At 35.4% G+C, this 22,086-nt stretch overlaps 1 protein-coding gene and 2 long non-coding RNA genes across 3 annotated transcripts in view; 2 read left to right on the forward strand and 1 right to left on the reverse strand.

Moving 5' to 3' along the window:
• The window catches only part of LOC132593815 (uncharacterized), a 168,302-nt gene extending 167,233 nt beyond the window's left edge, over positions 1-1,069 (forward strand). The window contains exon 7 of the long non-coding RNA XR_009559690.1: positions 819-1,069. This is a non-coding gene — a long non-coding RNA (uncharacterized lncRNA). The remainder of the gene's footprint in view (positions 1-818) is intronic.
• A 10,829-nt stretch (positions 1,070-11,898) lies between these two features.
• UFM1 (ubiquitin fold modifier 1) overlaps positions 11,899-22,086 on the forward strand; it is a 163,824-nt gene continuing 153,636 nt past the window's right edge. Inside the window, exon 1 of the mRNA XM_060287709.1 lies at positions 11,899-11,957. The gene's annotated coding sequence lies outside the window, so the exon portion shown is untranslated. The remainder of the gene's footprint in view (positions 11,958-22,086) is intronic.
• Positions 12,453-20,198, reverse strand: LOC132593816 (uncharacterized). Its single transcript, XR_009559691.1, has 4 exons — positions 19,795-20,198; positions 19,400-19,524; positions 15,386-15,551; positions 12,453-12,588 (listed from the first exon to the last, which is right to left on the reverse strand). It is a non-coding gene; the product is annotated as an uncharacterized lncRNA (long non-coding RNA).

The raw sequence follows: 22,086 nt of genomic DNA on the forward strand, positions 1-22,086 counted from the left end.
CTACTAAGGCTGAGTACGTACATGCCTATCACCAGAAAATTCCACTCCAAAATAAGTACCAAGCAAAGATGCATATTTACATTACAAAGGCATGTACAAATGTCCATCACCACACTTATTTATCATAGCCCAAAACCAGAACTAACCCCCAAATCCATGAATAGTAGACTCATAAATAAATTACAGCATATTCACACAATGGAATACTGCAGAGCACTGAGAATGAATGAACACAGTTACATGGAGCAGCATGAACATGTAGAAGGATGAACCTCAAAAACATCATATTGAACAGAGGAACCCAACATAAGGGAGTACTTATTACATGATTGCATATATGCGTTGCAAAATCCAGCAAAACTAAACACTATATATTTACGTGTTCATCATAGAAATTAAAATTTTAAAGAAAATTAAATGAAATATTACAAAATCCATGACTGGTCAAGGAGAGAGACTCAGGGTGCTCAAAAGTACAAGTATTATGTCAATTATCAATCTTGGTGGTGGTTTTGGTAGCATTCTAATTGTCCTTTAAAGTGCTCAATTCTATTTACTCTTTCACAAGTATGGTATGTTTCACAGTTAGAAACAATGTTAAGAAAGTGAACAATTTTCTACAAAAATAGTCGTATTTTATATATTTTCAAAGTAAAAATCACATCTTACTTGTATATAAAAGAAAATTTTGAATGCCTTTTGAAGCTATTCCAAATTCTCTGATATCTTTATAAAAGGTCTTCTTACTACCAAAGTTACTATTTAGAGAAGGACTGTATTGAAGTTTTGACCAGAAGGAAATATTGATTTTTCCATAGATTTTACCAGAGCTACATCCCTGGAAAAGTAGATGGGAATCAGCAAACTCCAACTTGCAAACTACAAGAAATTAGTATTTCCCGGTGAATAGAGTTTGCGGCATGAAATGATAAGAGGGAAGACTCAACAGATAAGAAAGAGGCTGATTATGGAGATCAAGAACCTCTTCTCAACTCAGGAATTAACACTTCGCCTGGCACGTGCTGTGAAGTCACTGAATCCTTTTAAACAGAAAACTGCCATGGTTGGATGCGCATTTTAGGTAAATTAAGCTGGCGGCAATGTGGAAGCCTAAATATGAAATGCTAAACAGCAGCAGATTTTCTCATTCTAAAAGAAGCTATAAAAACTAGAGTGATAATTTCTCCTTATATTTTTTGAATCTCTGTGTAGTTTAACTTTCAAAGACTTACTAGTGCCAACAGAATAACATTCAAAAAAAAGATCCTTGCCATCTCTAAGTCCTCCATTCTCTTTTCCAGGATCATGTATTTGCTGGTGCAGAGTTTCTCAAGCCTGAATCTAAGGACCTCAGGACTCCTTTTCTTGTCTAGGCAAAGTCCATTTTCTTATCTGTTAAAATCCTACTCATCTACCCTTCCTTCCATTGGGCATTTCCTTATTCTTCTGAGTCAATCACATCTTCCCTTTTGGTCCCTCAGAACTGTTTCAACCTCTATTGTGTACTTACTTTATCCTATCGTGTATTCCACTCAGTTGCTTGTGCACTCTTATCTCCTACAAAATTTCTACCTCACTATTTGCATCCCTGCACGACTCCTCAGTACTTTGTACATTATAAATGTTCAATAATGCTTTAATGAATAATCCTCTATACATTTGCTTTGGAAATGAGGGTTTTCTTCTCTCAAGGGAGTATTTTTTAAAATTAATTAAAATGTATTTTATATATATATATAATACATATATATTTTTATATATAAAACATGTAAATATATATAGTGTTTATATATAAAGTATAGTTAGTAAGTACATACTATATGTAGTTAGTATATACTATATATACATATAGAGTGTGTGTATATATATATATATATATATATATATATATATATATATATATACCAAGCACATATTAGACATTCTTCTAGATCACACATGCTCAAGGAAGGGAACATTGCCCCCAAGGAGACAAACTTGGTCTGGAGGAGGGGGGAAACTTAAGCGCTATGTGATTTGTAAACCTCCAAAGGGCTATAATGCATTGTAGTATTAAAATTTCATAGGGTGTGGATGACTAAGAAAAATATCTTTAAAGACTCTACATGGAGTGCAACTTTTTAAAAGTTAAGAGACGTTATACTAGACACATAGTAGAGAACAGACAGATAAAATACCTACTCCAACAGAGGTTATGTTGTAGAGAGGAAAGGCAGACCAACACATGACTCTACAAGCAACATATGAGAGTGGAAAATGTCCTGAATAGGACAGAGTGAGGGTTTTGTGATAGATTAACAGGAAAGGTGCTTTAAATTGGAAGGTTTGATTGGTCTCTCTACTGGGAGAACCTTCAAAATGAGTGGATTTCTAGATATCTAAATGATAAGGCGCAACCGTTCTAAACTGTAGGGGAAGAGAATTCGAGGCAGAGAGAACAGTTAGTGCAAAAGCCCTACTTTAAAGATTGGCTCGTTATGTCTGAGGAACAGAAAACCTGTGTGGCTGTAGCTTATGAGGCAGTAACTGGTATGAGATGTGAGTTCAGGAGAAGCTTCTTTTTAACATGGAGAGAGAACCGCTTGTTTTCATACTAACGGGACTAATCCAGCCTTACAGAATTAAAGCTAGGAGGAAGATGGGAAAATTGCTGGATTGATGTCCTTGGATGCAATAGGGGACTAGACCTCAGTGCAAAAGGTGAGGATTGATTTTAAATAGAACCATGAATATTTTCACCTCCAGTATAGGAGGCAGGAAGGCAGAGAGTATATGTGCAAATGTTAATAGGTGGGTGTTCTCTTCTGATTTTCTGGGTAAAGTAAGAAGCAAGATCATCAGCTTAGTGAAGACTGGGGAGATGGTGATGTATGATGGGTGGTTTTAAAATAGTTCTCTAGGAAAAGAAGAGAGTCAATGGATTAGGAAATATGGAATAATTGTCTGAGACTTAAAGGATGCATTAGAAATTTATAGGGATGAATTTGAACTGAGAATGGTCATTCTGGTTGTGTGGTTATCTCCAGTCACATTCAGTTGCATGGTAGCAAATGCAAAATAAGCAGACATTTGCTTTTAACTAGGGTTGTGGTTTTGACAAGCAAGTCAATGAAGGGAAAGAAGGACCAGGGAATTGAGCATTAATGCAATGGAATGATGATGATTGACTGTGGGATTTAAGTCAGACAGGAAGGCAAAGAATATATCAAAGAAGTGAGAGGGAGTGAAAAGATAATAAGATCAGCGAATGGCCCTTTAGACTATGCAGCAGTTGCATTTATTTATAATGACAAGGTCCATGCAAGAATATTGCTGTGGGGTGAATGGCTGAGACGGTGTGAAGGAGGGCACAGTATTTGAAGGGGAGGAGTTCAAGGAATTTATTTCTAGCATTAGTGCCTTTAATGCATCCTCTACATGTTTATTGAGGTCATTGAGAAGATGAGTCAGGTTGAACAGGTTGAATGTGAGCCGTAAAAACAGTCACTCTAATACATATTCTGTTAAAGATGGAAACAACAGTAGAAAGAGCAAATTTTGACTCTTGTTGGAATGTTATGAATTCAGATAGAGTGGAGAGTGGGGAGATGGGAGCAAGGTCAAAGGACAGGACTGACTTAATGACATTCAACTGCCTGATTAGAGTGTGCACCAACATTGAAAGAAAGGAAAGCCCCATGAGTGCAAAACAAAGAGAACATGGGTGAAATCACTGAACATTAAAACCAATTTTTAAAACACATTTAAACATAAGCAATTATTTTCAGCTATTCTGACTACTCTTCATATTTGATGTGCATTACTCAAGGAGATAGTTAAAACCAATTAAAAAAAATCATATTATGAAGTATTGATTCCAACTGCAGTCAAGTCTAATCTTATTTCTTATAAAATGTTTATAAATTTTCTATGAATTTATAACAAAAGTAAAGTTACATTATAGTTTATGGATCAATTGGTCTTAGTAACAATATATCCATACGCATATATATGTAATATGTGTATGTGTGTACATATATAAACATCTATACCTTTCACTAAACACATAGGGAAATTTATCATAATGTTTAAAAAAAATGCTATAGTTATTCATAATTTTAACACATAATAATTTTTTCCATTATTCTCAAAGGCAGAACAACATAATTTTCACACACACACACACACACACTCACTCATGCATGCTATGGAAGTGATATATGCCTTTTATCATGCCATTTGCTTTATCAATAACTAATAATTTTTAGATACACATTATATAATGCTAAAAATTAAATAATAAGAAAAAACATATGAATTTATATTTTATAGCTTACAAAATGGGTAACAGAGCATATAAAACCTGGAAAATTTTAATCCCAACTGCTTTTGGTAAAGTCTCCTGCAAAACACTTATATTAACTTAGTTTTCAGTGTTTTTATAATACTTATTGAAATTGTATGAACACGTTTATTTGGGTTGGTAACTGCAGTTACCTTTTTTTTTTTTTTGTAGTTACCTTTTTATTTCAGAAAAATAATTACTTTTTGCCTGCTTAGATTATATTACTGATATTTTCTATTAATAAAATGAGGGTATGTCTGTAGGCTCTGAGGTTTTATTATAGATGTATTTAAAGTATGAGGTAAAAGTAAATATTTTAATGAAAAAGATGTATTGAAAATATCAACACTTATTTTTCATTCTTTCTCAGTGCATTGGATTATACTAGATAGATTTAAGTAAAAACATAACAAATGAGTAGTGATATATTTGGTAATTTATATCATTATGTTTCCAAAAAATTAAAAAGTAAGTAACTCTAATATTTAAGAAATAAAGTCATCTGGCAATCAAATGGTTTCAAAGTTTTACTTTCTACAGAAGTAAAAATCACCTAATCAAGTTGTCAGCTGATAAATTATAATAAGTACATATGAGGAGAGATCACCATGGGATTTTTAGGTTTTAGCTCAGGAGAAGTTCAAGAAACTGGCTGAAGTGGTATTGCAAAACACCCTCTAACCCACCTCATTGTTTATATAATAAACTTACTTGATGCTTACATTTATGACAACAAAGAACAGAAATAAACTACTGTTATTATTATCTTCTTCTAGCAATTGATAATACGTATCCATGAATATGTAAATGAATAGAAAAGAAAGCCTCATTTATCTCATTAAAAAACATATCTAATAAAGCTTACTTTTACTTAATTTGTATTTATGAATATTTTTATATCTCTATTATTCCCACCAGTTGTTTACTACTTGTATGAACTGAAATTTTTTTTCTCTGCCTTACGATTGCAGAGAAATTTAGAAAAGCCATTTTTATATATATATATATATATACACACACACACACATATATATACGTACATGTTTTGTTATGCAGTTACTTAACAAGTGATCAATAAAAGACTTTCCAGCATAAACTTATATTACATTGGAAAGCATTCTAACATTCTGTGATATAAATAAAATGGAAATCAGAGTTCCAGCAAGTACAAGAAACAATTTAAATTTTCCAACTGCTAAAGAAGAAATTGTTCATGTACTCTAAGAATGGATGGTGGTTTATTTCAAATCACTCTGGTATTTAGCTATCATTGCATTCATTGAAAAGTTATATACAATAATTACTTTTTAAATAATAATACTTCTGATTTGATAGAAATTATATTTTTTGCAACTAGTTAAACTTAAAATTATAATAAAACCTTTTAGATATTAACTTGAAAATCTGGGGGGAATACATATTGGTCAAAATTATTTTAGTGAGTACATGAATATTTGAAGCTTATTGCTGTTAGGAAACCCACATCTGACCTCTGGCCATAGATCTGGTAATTGCATTCATATCACGTTTCCCTCTGTTAACTAACTTTGATACCCTGACAGGTGTGACTTCCGGGTCAGTCCTCACTGGCCCTATTCGTGGCCTCTTCAGTTCTCTTGAGTCTCAGATCTCAAGGATATCTCTGACAGCTCTTCAGCCTCAGAGCCAAATAACTCCTCTGGTCTATGAAAAACGTTTTTATTCTGTCTTTATCGTTTCAGATAGAAAAGAGTCATTAGAAAATCTCTATAAGAGCAACAGACACCTTTACCTCTTGTCTTTTCCTGTTTCACCTTTCAATTTTTTTTTTTGTTGTTTTTTTCCCACAGGGCAGAAAAAAGAAGAAAACTGATATACTAAATATTCCCACACTGTGGCTTACCTTTAAGACTCTCAGTCTTTTGAAATCCTATCTTCTCTAATTATTGCCTGGTTGGTCACACTGAGACATAACTTGTATTTTAAACGTTTTATCTCTATCTGGACTCAAGATAAGCATTCATACAGCTACTGTGCATGTGATTGCATGGTCACAGGTTATATACACGCAAACTTAAATCGTGCATCTGGAACTCGTCTTGACTTAAAACCTGCAATCTGCCTAGAACAGACACCATGCTTTATCTCGACCTGATAAACTCAATTTGAGCTGCTTCTACTCTAATATTTGTTCACTTGGGTAAAAGAGGCAGATATTTTGAAGTGTCACTATAGCATAGAGTGCTATTAGCCATTTTCCCCCTTTTTCCATGGTAATAAAAATTGTAGCTGTATTTATTATTATCCTGTTAAGATATTATAATTCTCAGTAGTGACATCAGCAAGAATAGCAGAGCAAGGAACATAAAATACCCTCTCCTCCATAAAATCAATGAAAACACTGTTTAAAATGGTCAAAATAAACTTTTTCAGAACTCTAGAAATTAACCAGAGGCATAGAACAATCCAGAGAGCATTGTCCCAAAAAAAAACCAACAAAAACCAAGCCGTCCAATTAAAAAATGAGCAGAATATCTGAATAGACATCTTTCCAGAAAAGACATTTCAGATGGACAACAGGTGCATGAAAAAAAGTGCTCAATATCACTAATCACCAGAGAAATGAAAGTCAAAACCACAGGGAGATATCACCGCAGCACCTGTTATAATGATTACTATCAAAGACAGGAAATAAATGTTGGCAAGGATGTGGAGAAAAGGGAACCTTTGCGCACTGTTGGTGAGAATAAAAATCGGTGTAGCCGCTACGGAAAATGGTATGGAGATTCCTCAAAAATAAAACTGCCATATGGGAGTAATCCCACGTCTGGGTATTTAACCAAAGAAAATGGAAACACTAACTGGGAAAGATAACTGCACTCCCATGTTCACTGCAGCATTATTTACAATAGCCAAGATTTGGAAACAACCTAAGCGTCCATTGATGGATGAATGGATAAAGAAATTGTGGTATAAATATACAATAGAATATTATTCAGCTATAAAGAAGAATGAAATCTTGCCATTTGTGACATGAATAGACCTTGAGGGCATTACACTAAGTGAAGTAAGTCAGATAGAGAAAGACAAATACCATATGCTCTCACTTATAAGTAAAACTCTTAAAAAAAAAAAAAACAAGCTCATAGACACAGAGAACAGATTGGTGGTTACCAGAGGCAGGAGGTGGAGGTGGGTGAAATGAGTGGAAGAGGTTAAGAGAAAATAAGTCATGGGATGTAACATACAGCATGATGACTATAGTTATGTCATGATGACTGTACTGCATATTTGAAAGTTGCTAAGAGAATAGATCTTAAAAGTTCTCATCGCAAGAAAAAAATTTTGAACTATGCATGGGGACAGAAGTTAACTAGACTTCTTGTGGTGATCATTTTGCAATATATGCAAATATTGAATCATTCCATTGTACATCTGAAACTAATATAATGTTATATGTCAATTATACTTCAGTTAAAAGAATTCATTCTGGGCTTTCCCTCCTTGCCTTTACTATATAACTTCAGAAGAACACAGAAAGAGACTTACGTTTGTTCTTCACGGTGACAGCATCTGGGAAGGAAGAAAAGTCTACTAAAACAGGTATAACTGAAAAATATGAGGTTGCACACTGGTTTGTGTTTGATTTTCCACTGTAGCTTGTGTTCTTACTCATTCTAAAGTTTGTAACTCCTAGTTCTATAGCTGTACCTATTGCACAGCCTACAAGCACTAAATCGGACACACTCTCCAATGCTTCCTGAATTTGAAGATTAACACATTCCTTCTTCCTACCCTTAGCCAGCAATACACTTCAAAATCTCTATGGGAGGACTTAATTGTCCTATTATGTAGTCTTTGGGGGGAGCTGATGAATCAATCCATCCCCCATGTACATTTCATCATCATCCCTAAAATCAAAAGAAGAGGCAACAAAAATCCCAAATATCAAATAAAACAGGAAGATGATCCATATTCTTTCCTGATCCCCTGTGCTACGTTGACATATCTCTTCTGCTATTCCTAACACTTAGCAATTCCAAATGTATTTATCGGTCCTGCCACTCAGCATGATTGAAATGATAAGTGAAGATACCACTTATCTTTATTATGGCTTGTGCTGGGGACTCTCTTTCATGGGAAAATATATTGAACCACCCTCATGTATATAAATATAAAAAACGCAAAGGAAAGGACAAATAAGAAATATAAGAAAGAAGAAGGAAAGGACAAGTGACTTTTTCTAATAGCTTGAGGGTAGAAAGAGACATTCTAGACCTTCTAACTCAGGTTTCATCACCCTTATGAAGATCTCCAATAAGTACTGACATTGGTAATCTAGTGTCTGTCCTACGTGATCTTGGTGGGAAATGATCCCAAGGGAGGAAAGTGAGATCTCAAGATTGATGCTTCAGGTTATGACCCCAACCAAATATTTTATATACCACCCAGTTTTATTCCCAAGACATGAAGGGGTGGTAAAAATCAGTTATAAATACTGAACAGTTTTAACTTTTTGAAATGTTTTTCTAAGTCATTACTTTCAGATTTCTAAACTACATATTTATTTCCTCTTAAAAGTACTTGTTTTAATATTCTAAGGAAACATGTGCATGCTTTCTTCCTCATGCCCTTTTTAAAAATTTATCCTCAGTAAGAGTTTGATGTTCTCAGTGTGCAATAATGAACAAAAATAATAAATATGTATTATGTGTGCTCACAAAACTTATTCATAGATGCAGCAAACCATTTTCTGAAGACTAGCTCTCTGGGGAAACCATACCCACATTTCTAAAGAGTGGGTATTTAGAGGAGTTCATGCTCAGTTTCACGTGTTGGCTGTAAAAGCAAGTGAGAACCTTAACACCATTGTCAAAGTAAGAAGTTAATAAATAAATCCCAAGGCACTCTAGAAAATAAAATTCATTTTCTTCAGGCTCCATCTACTTTGAGAGAAAGGAACATCAACAAAGGAAATAAGTCCTTTAGTTGAGAACAAAACTAAAAATCTTCAGGGCAGGGAAGGAGAGAATGGGAAAATAAGTAGCCTTGGAAGATGACCAATAAGAGGCAAGCAGAAGAAAACAATGCATTTGGTTAACAAAGCACCTCAGGATATAATAGCAGATAAATTTTTATCACTTAATTTTTGCATGCCCAACTTCATGGACTTAATTGCAGTGTGTACTCTGGTGAATCCAAAATATATTTTCCCAATCCAGCTCTCTCTAAAAGACTCCAAAGGGATATATCCAAGTGCTAACTGAATATTCTAATTGCAGATCTCACCAGGAATCTCAAATTCAGAATGTCAAAACTGGTATCCTTTACCTGATTCTTCTCAAGTCTCTCCCTACAAGTGTGCTTTTCATTTGTTTAGACTCTGATCATTTATTTCTTCTGTTATGATGATAGCCGCTTAAATTGTCTCCTTGACTCTCAAAGTATTTCCCATAATCCAATGTGTCTTGACCTTTATTGGAAGCATAGAACCCTTCTCAGATGAGAGTAAAGAACACGTTGTCTACAAAAAGGTACATATGCCCTTACACAGGATATTTTGCCTACAATTGTAAATTAATCATATATCCTTGAATCCCATTCTTAATCCTCCAAGCAGTTCTTGGACCATAGGTTAATAGTTCCTACACTAAACTATTCTCAAAACTTCTGCCAAAATAATTTCAAAGATGTAAATCTGTAGTGATCCTATCCTATATGATAAAATTCAAAACTTTGGCATAGCATGTACGATCTGTCATGATGTGAACACTCTCTGTTCTCCAGCCTCTGATTCATCCTCTTCTCTCTTCTGAACCACATTATGTTCCTGGAAAGTAACTTCCCTGGTAATTCCACCACTTTAGCCAAATTGTTCTCCCTGCTGGAAATGCCCTTTACTTTCATCACCTGGACCCCTTCTCATGTTTAAATGTGAGCTTAGGCATCACATTGTCCGGTTAAGTCTTAACAGATTTCCTTGTTCACCTCCACCCTCTGCCTGGATAAGCTGTCCCTACTGTAAGCACCCTCTGTTCCAGAGTGTACCTGCAACTTTTCATATGAATCTATGAATGATTAACTGGAAGCTTCCTGTGTTCACTTAGCTTTGGAAGGGGGTGGGGAATTGCTATAATGGAGAAAAGCATCCCTTTCTTTTTCCCTTCCTACAAGGAGAAAAGAAAAATTTCTGACCATTTCTAACCGCAAACGCTGCTTTCCCCGTAAAGCCAATGGATGATTCACTGTGATCCCTTCCTGCCTTCACCAACTTTCTAATAAAGAAGGGGGAAAAAAAGGTGTAACAGGGATAGTTCTACTGCCTCAAACTAAGTCCTTCAAGGGTTGTCTCCCTCAGTTCTTAGTAGCAGCCTTTAACGTGGGGGCTACCGACAGCCTTTATGTATTCAGCTATCTTTGTTGTTTGACCCCCGAAGTTTCCCTTCTTGGTTCCTGTGTCTCATTAAGTCCTTTGTTAATGCAGAGGTTTTTCCTTCTGCCTACACCATGTCTCTCCACAAGGCTCATATCTAACTCATGAGGCTAACACACTAGGTCATCCCACTTCACTACTCTGTTCTTTCTTACAGACACCCATGCACAAATATTTCTTTTCTCCCTAGGTCAAAATCCAAAACCTCTCATGCATATTAACTTCTGTCAGATTTGTTCTGTTTTCCCCAAATTTTCCAAACATTCATGAACCAGCCATGGAATATACTAAACTGAAGCCCAGATCCTCGCTATAGAGAGCTATTAGTGTATTTACAGAGCGCAAAGTAATTATCTGTCTTACAGAGCATGAGCTCATTAAAACTGACAACTTCATGTATTCTTGATATCCTAAAGCATACAACACATGATTGGCCCATAGGGATTAGAATAATGGTGAAAAGCACAATGTTGGGAAATTTAAAAAGATAATGATTATAAAACCTGCACCGTGTACATAGTGAACGTTCAGTAATGTTTGCTTATTATTATAGTTGGCAATGATTAAATGTTTGCTGATTGTCAAGGATAAACATAAAAGAAAAGCCTTAAAATATTTTGCATCCCTTACAATTATTATATGACTTTAACAATATCCAAAACATACTTTTTCTGGCTCTAGTTTTCAGATTTGTTATATTTTTTCAGACTCCAGATGTCCATGTGTCTTAAACAAAGACATTTCTCACTTGGCATTCTTGTAAAATGGAAAAGTCTCACTAAGAATTACAAAAATTGTAATAGCCTACTCCTTTTTACAGCTGGGCACAATTTCCTGAGGCTATACAGTGTGTACTGCACACCGACATTCTTAAAATTATGTCACTAAAATATTAACAGCCTCAGGAAAGGGAACAAATGGAAATTTATAATGCATCTAAGAAATAAAGTGAATTGGAGACTTTCAGAGCATTAATGACAAAAGTATGAGTGTTGTGGACCAACTTAGCAAATATTCACATATCTGATCCAGGGAACAACTTAGACACCTATGGAAATGCATAGCAGGACACATTTGGGTGGACTGATCAATGTTTTTGTAATTTTTATAATGTTGACGTAGACCAGAATTGTGATTTTTTGATCATTATTTTTTCTTTTGTAGCATAACCTTTCCAAAAATTTTTATGTAAAAATCTACATACTCTCCACTATGTGACAGGTAAGTGTGTAAGACTTCTACAGGTCCTTTTTGCTTATATTCCTGCATCCCAAGAATTCGTTCCCCACGTATCTCCTAGAGTAAAACAGATTACTTTCTTTTTCTACTTAGAACTTCCCAAAAGGTTTGCTATACAAATAGAATTAAAAGTAGACATCTTACTCTGTTCTGCAGAGCCCCATGAGATCTGTTCCCTGCCAATCTCTCTAATTTCATCTCATCCTATCTACCCACTCTCTACAAGCTATGGGCACCTTCACTTACTTTCTCTGTCATTCCCAGCTCCAAAGTTTGCTCAGAATTTTGCACTGGTTCTTTGCCTGAAACACTCTTCTACCTCATTTGTGCACAGCTGAGTTATTCCTGTAAGTGCATTCTTCACTTAAATGTCACCTCCTCAGAGAAGCCTTTCATAACCACCAAAATAATGAAGTCATCCAGCCATATTCAATCACAAGAACTTATTTTACCTCTCCACATGGTACTTACCACTGGCATCTTCTCATTTTTTGAATGTGTTTGTATTATGTCTTCCTCCACTAGAATGTTTATTCTATGAGAATAGGAGCCTTATCTCTTTTTTCCCACTGGTCAACAACAGTATCTTGTACAGTGCGTTGCATAGTGAGTACTGGTGGAAGGAAGAAAGAAAGGAAGGAAGGGAGGGAGGGAGGGAGGATGAGTGGGGCTCTTTATCTTTGTACATCTCGCCCTCCTTGCTTTTATTTTCCCACCTCTAAATTCTGCTGGACACATTCTCTCAAGCACTCTGAAGAATTTGATAAGTACACATGTCTTTCAAATCCCTCCACATTCTCAGAAAGAGGCCCCCTAGCCCTCTACACAGAGAAATGCCAAGTTTACATGTTGAGAGGAATCAGTTCCCATATTAAGGCACAGCATCCCACAGTCATGTATGCCCATTCCTTCTCTTCTACATGAAAACATTTTCTGTTATGTAAACACGAGTTTTCAACCAATCAGACAAAGACTGCGATCGCTGTCAGTAGTCTCGTCTTCACACATTAAGGATAATGAGAAATTGATTTGCTCCCGGCAGCTCAGTTTGTTCCTTCAGCTTTATTGAGAGAGCAGGATTTGGAAGGAAACCAGATGGCTGTGACTAGAGGAGGGACGGCTCTGGAAAATAGAGTTAATGCAAATTGTGCAAGAAATACTGAATATTTGCAGATGACTTTTTTTTACTCCTGTCTCCAGTTACATAAATTTTCAAGCTATACATGAAAGATATAATAGTGGAGCTATTACCATATTTTAAAAAATTATCTTAAGCACATAATGGGACTTTCTTCTGAAAAGAGTATAAGGCTCTTTAACTGATTATGATATGTTTATATTTTTCAGCACTCCTGTAATGTAGACATGGAACTAGAATCATGCAGACGTACATTTTTAGTTCTTCTTAGCCTCCTTTTTAGCCCTATGACCTTGGGTAACTTATTGTCTCTTTACCTCGTTTTATTCACCCATAAAATAAAGAGATCAATAGCTCTGCTTTATGGCTGCCATAAGTAAGTAAACCAAAATAAATATAGCTATAACCCAAGACTGAGCATAGAGCAGAGGCTCAGAAAATACTAAAGAACTCCTGGTCTTTAGATGAAGAAGTTGAACATAGAATGTTGAAGTCCCGATGTAATAATAAATTTTAAATTTCTTGATTTCTAGTTCAGGAGCACAGCTTTTTCATTCACCTCTTATCGAATCCCTTACAACAATTTAGTCACCCTCCAACCTGCTTCCTTAAAGAATATAACTCTAAACTAGAAAAAAATCAGTATAGATGATCTTAACAGAGCAGAAATAGAGACACAGACGTAGAGAACAAACATATGGATAGCGGGGGGGGGGGCGGTGGGATGAATTGGGAGATTGGGATTGACATATATATACTATTGATACTATGTATAAAATAGATAACTAATAAGAACCTACTGTATAGCTCAGGGAACTCTACTCAGTGCTTTGTGGTGACCTAAATGGGAAGGAAATCCAAAAAAAGAGGAGATATATGTATACGTATAGCTGATTCACTTTGCTGTACAGTAGAAACTAACACAACATTGTAAAGCAACTCTACTCCAATAAAAATTTTTTAAAAAAAGAATATACAGGACCCTGCAAACTGTGATTACTTCTGTTCAATTAACGATGATGTTTTTACGAGTATACTTTCTATCAAATGAAAACCGCTCCACGTGCATCTCTGGTTCCGTCATCTCATCCCTCTCAAAATCCACGAAGAGCTACACATTTTTGTCTTTCTTCTTTAAATTCTTGCTGTTTAATTGATCCCTTCTGTCATTCAAATATGCTATAATTCCCTTCCTCAAGCAAAATTCGTGAGCCTACACCCATTTCACTCCATTTTCATATCTTTCTACTCCCCTTCACAAGAGAACTTTTTGAGTTGGCTGTGCAGTTACTGTTTTGACTCCTTTTTCTCGCATCTCACTTGCTCTTTAACCTGCTCTGATGAGTCCTGGTCTCCCCGTTCCACTTGAACACCTCTTGTTAGCTTCACCAGTGGTCTTCATGCTACCATTCAGTGAACCATTTACAAATCTCTTCTTGAATTTTCGCAATATTTGACATATTTATCAATAATCTCTGGCCTTTATCTTGACTTCTGTGGCACCCAGCTTTAGTCATCTTCCCACCACCTCTCTGAATATCTCTGCTCAGTACCTTAAGGCAGCTGCTTCTCTCTGACCTCTAAATGTAAGAGGTTGCATTGCTTTGTTCTAAGCCCTCTTCTCTCCGTCTTCGCTCTTGTCCTAATGGAACTTATCCACCTCCTCGATTGTAACACTATCCCTCTCAACTTCCAAATTCAGATCTGCCACACTCCCTCTTTTCTGAACTCTAAACACATGCAATTACTTGCCCATATGAGACCTTTACTTAAATGTCTTACAGGTATCTCAAACTTAACATATTCAGAAGTAACCTATCTTTTCTTCTTTTTCTTCTCCAAACCTGATTCTCAAGAGAACAGCCAGTCACTTTATGACGGGTTGACAATATGATGTCCCTTTCATACCGGAAGGGCCAGTGGTTGATCCAAACAGGAAGATAAACCTATTCCAACTATGACTGTCGACAGCAAATACTACTATCCAGAGTCTTATTGAGTGTCTGGTACACAGGCATAGACTCCTACACAATACAGCATCTAACCAGGGGACCTACTTCACTGTGAAGGAGGTTCGGGAGTGAGCCTATGATTATATACAACACTAACCAGACAGTGGAATAACTTTATCATGATGCAATACTGCAGTGGGGATTCAGGAGAGGCAAAAAAAAAGGATGACTGTTTCAACAAGTGTATATTCTTAAGTTTATCCAGATTTAGGGTCTTATTCAGAAATAATTATATTTTCTTTTAAAATCAGTTTTCTTACTTTGACAGACTTCAATGGTTATTTTGTTGCTGTTTATGGAGAAAAAAACCCTCAATCTTGAAGTTCAGAAAAGGGTTCGTTGTCAAAATCTTTACTTTCTTCTTACAATTTCTAAGCTGACACAGAGTCCAAAACATGTCATTTATTCCTTTTTGGTGGTTTAAACCTAAGAAGAAAAGGAAAACATACTAAAAAAAAAAAAAATATGCAGTAATGTTAGTAGCCTTTAAATAACTACCACTAAGTGGCTTTACTTAATCATTTAACTTAATGATTAACAAAAGCATTTAAAAACATTTATCCTGTTAAATACATAGAATCAAACAAAGCAAATTTCACATCAGAGTCTGCTGAAGTATAATTATAAAATCTGAATAGGAAATTAATAGAAGCTAATTAAAAATAGGCCTTGGTAGCAAACAATGCAAAATAATATCGGACCAAACAAAAGCTAGAGAGTAAAGTAAGCTACAGTTTAATAGTAGTTACGATGTCTCAGATGGAAATATTCATGTACATACTTTAGACTTCAAGTTCAACCACCTTCATCTGTGATGCATGTCAAGGATATTGCCAAGGTAAAGAGTGGTGTTGGCTGTCCAAATTATAATAACCGGAAAGAAGGTGGAAGAATAGTCTTAGGTTTATAACAATTTCTAAGGAAATGTTATCATAATTTGATCAATTTTGGTCACAGCAGCAGGAATATACAAGCAGAATCAGTAATTTTGTAGTCAAATAAGTATCCTTGTCCTGATTCCAGAAAATCTATCTAGGTTGGAGAATAAACACTGGCAACTACTAGAGGTAATGTGATCAAGGAAGCAGCTTGAAGGAGCTTATTATAAGGATAGGACCTGCCTAAAAGGACTGATTTCCAGAGAAAATTACATTAGGATTTTTAAGTGCACTCTGAGAACTGATGGACAGTTCTGGCCATAAGGCATTAGACAGAACAGAAGTTATAAAGAAAGCTCTAGACAGAGAGGTTTATGAAGAATGACTCCTTGTCACAGAAGAGGAATTTAGGATACTGGACCTAGAACAAGAAATGTCTGCTTATTGGGATTTAATCAGGGCATTAGATACATAACCTATCTCAAGTGTACTAGCTTAGACATGGTTGAAATCCAATATGGGAGATGAATACGGAGCAGAAACAAAGCTATGACCTAGAAAGACTAGGAGCTGGGAGAGAGAACTCTATTACTACAAATCAGAGGACAATGTAAGCTGGGAAAATCTCTACTAGGAAGTCACTATAGAAGAGAAGAAAACAGAATGAATATGGATAAATCCACTGCATGAGGCAGGTGACTGCCAACACAGAAAGCCTATTTTAGGCAACAGTTATGTGGATGTAAGATAGTTTGCTTCTTGTTTGAATAATATATTATTTTCTGTGTGTAAGCATTTGCTGCCAGATTTTTTTATCCTATTCATAGATACTTCTTGTCCCTTCCCCGCTGTTTTAAAATAAGTCTAGAAGTGACATCTCACAGCAACGCTCTCTAACCCACATCCTCAGAACCACCTGTTCTCACCTTTCTCAACCTGGTGAGGCCTTAATGATGAAGAGAGTGAAGTTACTTTACTGAGATGCAATTCTGATGGCACTACAGAATTGATTGGTTATCCTACATATACACACTACTCTATATAAAACAGATAACTAATAAGGACCTACTGTATAGCACAGGGAACTCTACTCAATACTCTGTAATGACCTATGTGAGAAAAGAATCTAAAAAAGAGTGGATATATGTATATGTATAACAGATTCACTTTGCTGTACAGCAGAAACTAACAAAACATTGTAAATTAACTATACTCCAATAAACATTTTTTAAAAATGAAAAAAAAATAAATTAGGTAACCTTGTGGATGAAAAAATTCAGGCAGCTAGAACCTAGGAGAAAACTGATAACAAGGGAACGGCAAATCAGCTATCAACAAAGTCTCCAAATTCTACAAAGATGGTGTTTTAAGTTGCCTGGAGAAATTCCACATCTAGAAGACATACTGAACTAATTTATGATGTATGCCACGATGCCATCAAAATGGATAATGATAGCACTGTAATCTAGGAAGCCCTCCTGAGGGAAGTTATATCAGTTAGCCTTTGCTGAAAAATCAAACCGCCCTAAACGATAGTGGTTTAAAACAGCAATGGTTTATTTATCTCATGTTTCTGTGGCTTTAAAATCTTGCTCCTTAGTATGTAATTTCATAGGGAGGAGAATGATTAGAACAGAATATCTAAAAAAGAATCCTTAGGAGGGTGATAATGAACAAAAGTTGAGGAACACTGCTGTAGCCCCTCTCCTCTGTAGTTAACAGTAACTATGGCCCGCTATGTGCCTGATAACCACTTCCCTTGGCACTGAGGATATAGCAAAGAACAAAGCAGCAAAATCCTTGCCCTGGTAGAATCATCATATTCCATAAGACATCCAAGAATCTTTTAAATTTTAAGAAAAATTTTATTTTTTCTTAAGCCAGTTTCTCTAGATACTGTTATTTGAAGGCAAAGAATCCTTGACTAAAGCAGTGAACCATCCTTCCAGGCAACCAGGAAGATACTTAACCCGGTTTTACGTGTAAGTTCTTTGATTCTGATAATTATAGCTACAGTTTATTGAACACTCTCTACATGTCAAATATGAATCACCCCCCATCTTTCCCAAAAGTCATAAGATTAGGCATGATTTTTCACCATTTTAAAGATGAGAAAATTGAGTTTACTCACTCAAGGCCTAACAGCTAGCAAATGAAAGAACTGGAAATTTTCATTCATACAGCCTGGCTCCAAAAGATGCCTTTTCTACTATAACAGGCTGCTTTTTGCCTGTCTCAGCTCTGCACTGAAAGATAAAACAGCAAAGTTGTTTCCATATCTTAGCTATTGTGAATAATGCTACAGTAAACATGGGTGTGTATGTAAAAGATGCAGTATACGTGTATAATGAAATATTGTTCAGCCATGAGAAAGAAGGAAATCTTGCTGTTTGCAACAACTCGGATGAAGCTTGAAGGCGTTATGTTAAGTGAAATAAGTCAGACAGAGAAAGACAAATTCTGTGTGATATTCCTTATACGTGGAATATTGAAAAAAGCCAAATGTATAAATAACAGGTGGTTAGCAGGGGTGGGAGTTTGGGGGGAGGGTGTAGGGGAGATGTTGTTTAAGGGTAAAAACTTGCATCTAGTATATAAATAATTCCTAGAGGTCCAATGCACGACATAGTGATTATAGACAACAATACTGTATTAAAAACTTCAAAGTTGCTAAGAAACTAGATCTTAATTGTTCTCACCACAAAAAAAACAGAAAGAATTATGTGAAGTGATAAGGTGTGAGCTAATGCTATGGTGGTAATCATACTACAATACATAAATGTATCTAATCAACCGGTGTACACTTAAAATTACACAATGTTATATGACAATTATATCTCAATTTAAAAAAATTAAAATGTCAATCCACCTGTTTAAAAAAAAAATCTAGGTTTCCTCATCTCCTCTGAAATTTTGACAAGTCATCAAATTTCTCCAAGTTTTATTTATCTCATATATAAAATCTAGGAATTAATGTAAACATACGGGAGATGATTTCTTCACCTAAAATTGTTATTAGTTATTTCTTATAAGTCTGTGATACGACTAAACAATCAAAGCATAAAGGACCTCATCCACAATTCTTCAACGTAATACCACTCACATGAATGGCACCTGCAAATTAGGAAATTTCTCCTCTGAAAAGCAGACCAACATGCAGAAGTTGATTACTAGTACATTTTATCTGCTGTTCAATGAATAAAAATAGGACTCAGCTTCTGTATGGTATAGAAAATCATCTCATAAACCTTATATAGTTACACATTTTTCCATGAGATAATACTACACGTCATTTGCTATTGCACCTGTATTTAATTTTTTTAATTACAGAAACAAAAACAGAAGAGACCATCCAAGATCAAAGGTCTGTGGGACATTTTCAAAAGGTATACGTACCATAGTTGTAGTTGGAATACCAGAATACCAGGAGGAGAAGAAAGAGAGCACGATGTGGAAGAAATGGTTGGAGTAATAATGGCTGAGAACTTTCCAAAATTAGTGGCAAACACCAAACCACAGATCTAAGAAATTCAGAAAACACCAAGCAAGATAAATACAAAATAAACAAAAAAATATTTTAATATGCCTATACATATCATATTCCAACTGTAGAAAATCAAAAGCAAGGTAAAATTTTGAAAAAAACCAGAGGAGAAAAATACTTTATATACAGAAGAACAAGAATTAAAAATTACAACCAACCTCTCGTCAGAAACCAAAGCAACAAGAAGAAAATGAATGAAATATTTAAAGCATTGAAAGAAAAAAATCAATTTCCTAGAATTCTGTACCTAGTGAAATTATTCTTCTAAAATGAAGGAGATATAGAGGCTTTCTTGGAAAAGCAAAACTGAGGGAATTCATTACCCACAAACCTGCTCCACAAGAAATGTTCAAAGAAATCCTTCAGGCAGAAGGAAAACTTAGTCAGAAACTTGGGTCTATATAAAAAAAGGAAGTACATTGGAAAAGGCAAAAATAAAAATAAAATAGTATCTTTTATTTTTATTCTTCACTGATTTAAAAATAACTGTAAAGTAATAATAAAAAATAACAATGTATTAGGTAATTATGGCATAAAGATAGGTTAAGTGGATGACAGCAATGTCCCACAGGATGGGAGGGAGTAATTGGGAATAGTTCTCTGCTATAAGATATCCTAAGAAACAAAAACTAAATAGCATCGTTTTTATAACATTCTTCCTCTGCTGCCTGCAGAATAAAGCTCAACCTCTTTAGCGTGGCAGACATGGCTCATCAGAGTTCAGCTCCACGCCTACCATTTTGGCCTCAACCACTAAAGCAACATATGCTTTAGTCCTATGAAGTAATTGTGATTCTCTGAACATAATGAATAATTCAATATCTTGATTCATGCTGATTAGTTTGCCTAGAATATCCTCTACCTTGCCAGACTCCTTGTCACAAATGACTTTATATGTTTTAAAAATGACTTATCCTTCTGTAAAAAAGCTCACATAACCGTGTCAGGCAACATTAACCTTTCCCTCCTCGATCAGATGGGTAAGGGAAGGTTGATGACCTCAAAGTAAAGGAGGAGTATACCTAAGACAGCTTGAAAATTTCTTACCGAATGTTAGACAATTCTTCTCAATAAGATAAGAAAATATAGAAAAGAGGCAAACATTACAAGAGGAAGATTCCAAATTTGGGTTTGATAATTATGGGTTTGGAGAGCCTACTAGACTCTCCAAATACTCAAATGAAGAGGTCAAGGTCTTGGCAAATACACAATTGTTAAAACTTCGCAGTTAATGGCATTGAGCTGATAATAGAAATTTGATGCAGATAACTTTAGATAGAGATAAAAAGAAAATATAGGATGTGCAAGAATAAACCCTTAGATATTTTCTATGTGTTAAAGAGAAAGAAAAAAAAAAGAAGAGGCAGTCAAAGAGGTAGTGATGAAAATGAAAAATCATCTTGTCATAGAAATTAATGGAGAATGTTTCCAAGAAGGTGAAGTTGGTCACTGGATTGAAGGAGAGGCTGAGAGGAAGCGTTAGGCCTGGGCTCTCAGTAGGAATGTGAGACATAAATTCCCACCCCTACCATGTGTGTCTCTTTCTTTGGTGACCCACAGTTCCCATGTGCTACAGTAATTCTGGTCAATCCATGTGGTTATTAAGTAGGACTTACTCCATCTCTCAGTTCAGCCCTAAAAGTATGACACCGGTCACGGGGATTGATTCAGAAACACACACAACCTGAGCCGAACCAATGGGATTCTCCCTTTCAGGTGATAGCAGTAGCTATCAGGAATCAGACATCATTCTCTGGGATTTAAAAATTGCGAAAGTCTTATAAATTGCGATGTGTTAGGGGTCACCCTGCCACAGCATAAAGAAAGATTTTTCTGAGAGGGAACACATTTTAACCCCGGTGGTAGCTTCAGTTTTGTAGGTTTGTGTTGTTTTGGTTTTGTTTTAGTTTTAGTTTCGTTTTGTTTTGTTAGGTGAATATAGTTGTTGTCACTTGTAACTGAAGTGAATATAGTTTCTGTCTAGGATGAGTATAGTTTCTCTCACTTGTAACTGAGGAAGTCATAAGTAAAAGAGATCATTGTTGTGCTTCAAGAAAAGAGTTTCAACAGAGTAATGAAATTCACTAGAATGAAATTCACACGCTTGTTGAAGAATTACTGAAGGAAGAAAAAATGAAAGCAGCAAGAATATGGCACTCCTTAAAGACTGAGGGCAGTAAATGGGAGAAATTGCAAGGAGAAAGCAAGCAAAAAGCATGTTCTGAGAATTTTTTAAGAACAAAATTTTTCTTAGGAACAGAAAAAAAGTTTAAGAATGAAAGGGATCTGAGAACATTTGCAGGCTGGGGATAGGGACTGGAAAAAATGAGATTTGAAGATGCAAGAAAGAAAGGGAAATGGATGCACTTACATTTATATTGTGGAAAATGCTTTTTTTGGAGGCAGCAACTTCTGCTAGAAAGTACTAGAACCGTTTTCAGAGTGACAGTCACCTTTCTCAAATTGATTGATGGAAAAAATATCACAAGTAAATGTGAACAGAAAAGAAAGAAGGCAATTCAGGAATAGGGAAAAGGTT

This window comes from Globicephala melas, chromosome 18 (assembly GCF_963455315.2).
Source record: "Globicephala melas chromosome 18, mGloMel1.2, whole genome shotgun sequence".
In the NCBI taxonomy this organism is placed as follows: domain Eukaryota; kingdom Metazoa; phylum Chordata; class Mammalia; order Artiodactyla; family Delphinidae; genus Globicephala; species Globicephala melas.